Raw genomic sequence first — 6000 nt, 5'->3', positions numbered from 1 at the left:
CTCAGCTCGGCTGCTCAGCAGTGGTGGGTGGAGCCAGCAGGTGAAAACAGAAACTAGACCATACTATTTCGGCCACAGTGCTGGGGGTGTTCAAGCTCACAAAAAACTCACAAAAAAACAGAGCAGCCAGAGCCAGGGATTCCCTTCAGGATACTGTCAGACAGTATCTGAGTGCAGAGTGAACCCCATAGCAATGCCACCCAGCCACTTACACCCCCCTCAATGTGTGGCACCTGGGGCGGAATGCCCCCCCGCCCCCTGCTTGGTACGCCCCTGGCTATGGGGATGCAGCAGCTGTACAAACACAGACGCAGGTTCTAGATTGACAGGCATGTAAATGCGATTGTATGACTCCCGAACACTGTGTGTATTTGGGGCCACTTACCCACACCTGCGCACCTCTCAAATTAGGACTGCGGCTGTGTTCAGATATATCCTCATAGAGTAACAGCTGACTCCAGCCCCACAAACAAACTTTCATTCACACTGTATGGGCCAGAGAACAGTGTAAATGAGCGGGGATAATTGATTTTTTACAATTGATTAAAACATTTTATTTACCAAAAATGAATTATGTTTTACAACTTGTTATTATTTTTTACATTTTTTTGAATTATTATTATTTTTTTTTACAATGCTGTTGGGTTGGGCGAAATATCAGGGTTCTAAACAGACTCCTGCCATCCTACTTTTGAGTCAGAGAAAGGAACTGAGGATGCAGATTCTTCAATTCCTTTCTCTGCAACCTCAGCTGCACTGAAGATGAATGAACAGGACACAGAGACTCCTGTTAATTCACACAATGAAGCATAGTAAACACAATTTACTAGTTTTCAGTTATGCTCGTTCAGAAAAGGAATGGGAGAGCAAATTACATCATCTGGATCTCCCTGGCAAAGAATGACAATGTCTCTCAATGTGCTCTGACATTTTTATTCTGTATTACAGGCTTCTGATGAAACTTCAAATGACAGTTTCAAAAAACATTGGGCAGGCATGGTCCATTGTTTTTACATAAGAAGAAAATCCCATGAAGCCATTTTTGGAGTGCATGCATGTAGACAAAATGTGGCTGCAAAAAAAGCTGCAAAGGATCAGCAGCACTGACCTGAAAATAAAACAAATACATGTATTTTATTATAAAAAATAAAAAAAAACACATTTTAATAAATAAATATTTAAATTTAAAAAAAAAATTATAAATGGCAACTGTTTGTGATACTCAGTGCTTTAGCAAACTAAATGCTGGTAAAGTTAGCATCTAATTTTTTGCTTCTTATAGAAAGAAGCTCTTTAAGAGAAAGTCATGTTTTTGCAAAGTGTATGCAAAGGAAATGTATAGTGTTCTCTGTAAATTATCTTTATTTATTATGTTAAGTACTAATAATATGTTTTAGACCCCTTTCACACTGAGGCACTTTACAGGCGCTACATCACTAAAAATAGCGCCTGTAAAGAGCCTCTGCTGTCTCACCAGTGTGAAAGCCCAAGTACTTTCACACTGGAGCAGTGCGCTGGCAGGACGCTAAAAAAAGTCCTGCTAACAGCATCTTTGGAGCGGTAAAGGAGCAGTGTATACACCGCTCATAAACTGCTCCTGCCCATTGAACTGAATGGGCACCACTGCCGAACCACCGGCAAAGTGGAGGTTAAAACAAAACAGCGGTAAAGCGTCGCTAAAAATGTTGCTGACGTCCCAGTGTAAAAGGGGCCTTAATACAAGGACATGTGAACATTTGGTTAGAGACACAGCTTAAATCCAACAGCTTCTACTGTGCTGCCTCTCAAAATTGACTTATAGTTTCACTTAAGGCCTCATGTACACTGGACAATAAAATAACGTTACAAAAATGCCAGTAGCTTTGCAGTGAGTTTTCAATATTTTTCAAAGTTTTTTCAAGCGTTTATTAGCATTCTTTTTAGTTTTTCAGCATTAGTGGTTCTTTAGCGTTTTTTTTTTCAATGGATCAAAAAAAAGCCACATTTTTGAGCATTTATCTGCGTTTATCAGCGTTTTTTTGTTTCAATATATTTTTATTTTGCATCAGGAAAATGAAACAGTGTCATTGTAGATAAGACGAACACAGCAAGAGGTAATACAAATGTGCAAACAATCATAGTCCAGAAATTGCCAAGCGGGTGTACATTCAATCAAAACAATATGGGATGATCCATGAGCCAATACAAAGTAAGGGTTATAGGGAGTACAAACTTATACATCCGGATAAATCAATAGCCTCTAATAGACCTGAACTAACTTATACATTTGTTCAAAATCCTAGTTAGAAGAAATTCCAAGGAAGAAGGTAAAGTCCTCCGCCACCCCGTAAGGGCTCTTGCTGTGGCTGAGGACCCCCAGCCTCCCGCCATAACTAAGATCAGAGAGGACCAGGATCATGCACACCAGAGGTATTGATCTACTCAATTAAACCAAAATAGGTAACCCGAACATATTGCATAACTATAATGCTAGAAATAACCAGGGGGGAATGTAGCACCATCCCGGATGGGCATGGGGGGCCAATGTAACTAGTTAAGTGTATATAACCCAGGTTCCTGGTAGCCGAAAACAACAGACTGAGGCCTACATGGTGGTGCAAGGGCAGGTCTTGAGTTCGGCTTGCGTGGCCCTGCTCTACGATGGAGCGCCTACTACAGACTGTCCCTCGCTAGGCGTCATAGAAGAAGGCTAAGAATGGAGAAAAAAGGGAGCGGAGAAGAGGAGAAAAGAAGGAAAAGAAAAGAAATGTAAAGGTAAAGAGATAAATGACATCTTCAAGCAGGAGTCGTCTGGGGGGAGGCAAAACCACATCCAGGGTCCAAATCCGAGAGCATTTACGTGGACAGAGCAACGCCCACGAAGTGCGCCCAGGATTCTCAAATGGCCCTGAATTTGTCTGAGCGGTCCAGGAGTACGCTTGCCGTCTTTTCTTGGAGCATGATCCAGGAAACTTTTCTCTTGGCCATTACAGTGGAAATAGTGGGTTGCTTCCAGGCTTTGGCAATAGTGAGCTTAGCCCCCAGTAAGATAAAAGTGATGAGGCGTTGCGTATTCCTGGAGGCTCCCTCTACAGGGAAATTAAGGAGCGCCACCAGAGGAGACATCTGAACCGGTGTGGCGGAGAATTTGGAGATCCAGGTAAAAATCCTGTACCAGAACTGCCGTATTCTAGGGCAAGTCCACCAAGTGTGTATCATGTCACCCCGTAGGCCGCAACCCCGGAAACACAGAGGGGAAGTGGATGGGAACATTTTAGCTAATTTCGAAGGAACAAGGTACCATCTCGTTAGCACCTTGACACTAGCTTCTATCATACTTGGGTTAAGGATGCCTCTGAAGGATTTGAGAAAAAGCCCATGCCATAAGTCAATGTTCCAGGATTGGTTGAGATCCTCTTCCCATGCCAACATGTAAGTCGTCTTGGAGCGTGTGGAAGAAAGTGCTTTATAAATAACTGAAATCCCCCCCCCCTCTGCTCATTGGACTGACCGCACCATGTTTCATATGGAGTCACCTGGGGACCACTAGAAAGAGACCCACATTTTTTGTGCAGGAAATGCGAGATCTGAGTGAATCGAAAAAGTTCGGTGGAGGGCATGTCAAGTTTGCTGATACAGTAGGCTTTAGAGATTGGGCCCAAAGGTCTGAGGAAGTGTCCTATTCTATAGAGCCCCTTGTCCAGCCACCATTGGAAGGCTTTAATGTCTAGGCCCGGAGGAAAGTCTGGGTTATGGAAGAGGTGGGACAAAGGTTTTAATGGGGAAATTAGGCAGCAATTGTTTTTTAGTCCATCCCAGACTGCAAAGGAGTGGGAGAGAGTTGGGGAAAGTATCGGGGGTCTCATCTTTTTAGGGCTCCACATAAGGAAGTCCAGCGTGTGCCTAGGTACCGCCTGTCTCTCGATCTGTATCCAATCAGGCTTTTCCCATCTAGAATAGATAGCTGATACCTGTGCCAGCTGGGCTGCTTGGTAGTATAGACGTAAGTTTGGGAGACCCAAACCGCCTTCTGATTTGGATCTGAATAAAATAGATTTAGAGAATCTATGTCCTCCCTTTCCCCAGACAAATTTAACAACTTTAGCTTGAAAATGTTGTAAGCGCACCCTGTCTACTGGGATGGGAAGAGCTCTGAAATAATACAGAATGCGAGGGAGCAACGTCATCTTAATGGTGTTGATTCTACCCAGCCAGGATAGGGACAGCCCAGACCACCTGTTTAAATCCTCCTCCAGTTTGTGGAATAGCGGTGGGTAATTAGCTTGATGGAGGAGATCAATCCTGGGGGTTAATTTGATCCCCAGGTATGATATCGTAAAATCACTCCAGGTGAACTTGAAGCTGTCCCTGAGCCTCTCCATGAGTGGGCCAGGGATATTAACATTGAGAGCCTGTGATTTATGATAATTAACCCTAAGACCTGAAATCGATCCAAAGTCATCAAGGAGACTGCAAATATTGGGTAGCGAGGGGTGAGGAGACGAACATCAGAATGTCGTCCGCAAATAAGGCACATTTGTGCTGTTGAGAGCCGCAATGAATACCCTGAATATTTGGGTTTTGCCTAATGGCTATAGCCAAAGATTCGATTGCTATTGCAAAAATCAAAGGGGATAGCGGACAACCTTGTCTGGTACCTCTGGATATGGGGAAAGAATCCGAGTAAAATCCCTGCAGACGTACCTGGGCTGTTGGAGATGAGTAAAGGGCACGCAAGACGTTGAGGAAGGAATCGCCAAATCCCCAACGTTGTAAGGTTGTGAAAATATATGACCAGTGCACGGAGTCAAACGCTTTTTGGAGGTCTAAAGACAAGAGGCATCCCTGTCTGGTAGAATTCCCGTCCCAATTGGAATTTAGAAGCGATATGATGTCTATGGCTCTGCGAGTTTGATCAGGACCTTAAATAGAAAATAGATGGTGTTGCGCTCCACACCAAATAAATTAAGTCTAATAGTACAATTAATAAATAATCGCATAAAATCTTGAAAACGCACTCATGTGATTAAAATTAGAATCACTAAATAATCGCATAAAATCTTGAAAACGTGCTCATGCGATTAAAATTCCATTAATTCTAAGATAAATACCAAGTGAATAATACAGTGCTTAAAATAAAGCTATTTCCTACTAGTATTCATAAAATGAAGAAGCTAAAATGATCTATATAATCGTGATAAAGTGACAAGAAAAGAATCGCAAATCTTAAAATTATCAAAAGAATCGTGACATCAAACAAATCTGTGTCAGTCCATGAAAGTGCATACAAGTGCCAGCATATGTGCAAAAAAAATGATATATAATAATAAATATACAATAAAAATATATAAAACGGTGTGTGAAAAAATTATTATCGCAAAATACAAAAGATAATAGTCCAACAAACGTGATAAAAAATGTCTCTAAATAAGTGTAAAAAAGCTAAATCATAAAGTTCATGCAGAAGATGAAATAAATCCACGCTGTGCTATGTGAAGAAATGAATCCTATGAACAACCCCGGGATGATTCCACCAGTGATTTTGCAGCTCCTTAAACGTGGGTGCTCACACACTGAGTGCAGTGGGTACCTTACCTCACTGCTGTCAGTAAGACAGCAAAATACTCCAGTGCAACAGTTGTGTCCTCAAATGGGGTGTATATCCTCAGTGGGTGTAGGGTAACTTCAACACTTTGCGGTGTATATCCTAAATGTAGTATGGGCGCCCCCAAAACCTTTTCCTCCAGATATTCCGCAAGGGATCGCAAGTCAGACCCAAGAAAGAAAGAGGGGGGCTCCAATAGTGAAGTACGTTCACACAAATACTTTATTATAAAAAGGAACTAAGTCCTGGGTACTCACATTTATACATTAAAAATCAAGCGGTTTTTTCACTAACAAACAACGAACGGCTTCCTCGTTCGTACCCCGGACGTCACTTCCGGTATCCTCCTAGGCCAATCCTACGCGTATCGTCATTGATCACGTGACTTCATCTCCCGTGAAGGTTGGAGTAGTGTG

Source organism: Lithobates pipiens, unplaced genomic scaffold (genome assembly GCF_037356315.1).
Source record: "Lithobates pipiens isolate NorthernLeopardFrog02 unplaced genomic scaffold, aLitPip1_a1.2 Scaffold_18, whole genome shotgun sequence".
Classification (NCBI taxonomy): domain Eukaryota; kingdom Metazoa; phylum Chordata; class Amphibia; order Anura; family Ranidae; genus Lithobates; species Lithobates pipiens.
Note: the sequence above shows the minus strand (reverse complement) of the source record.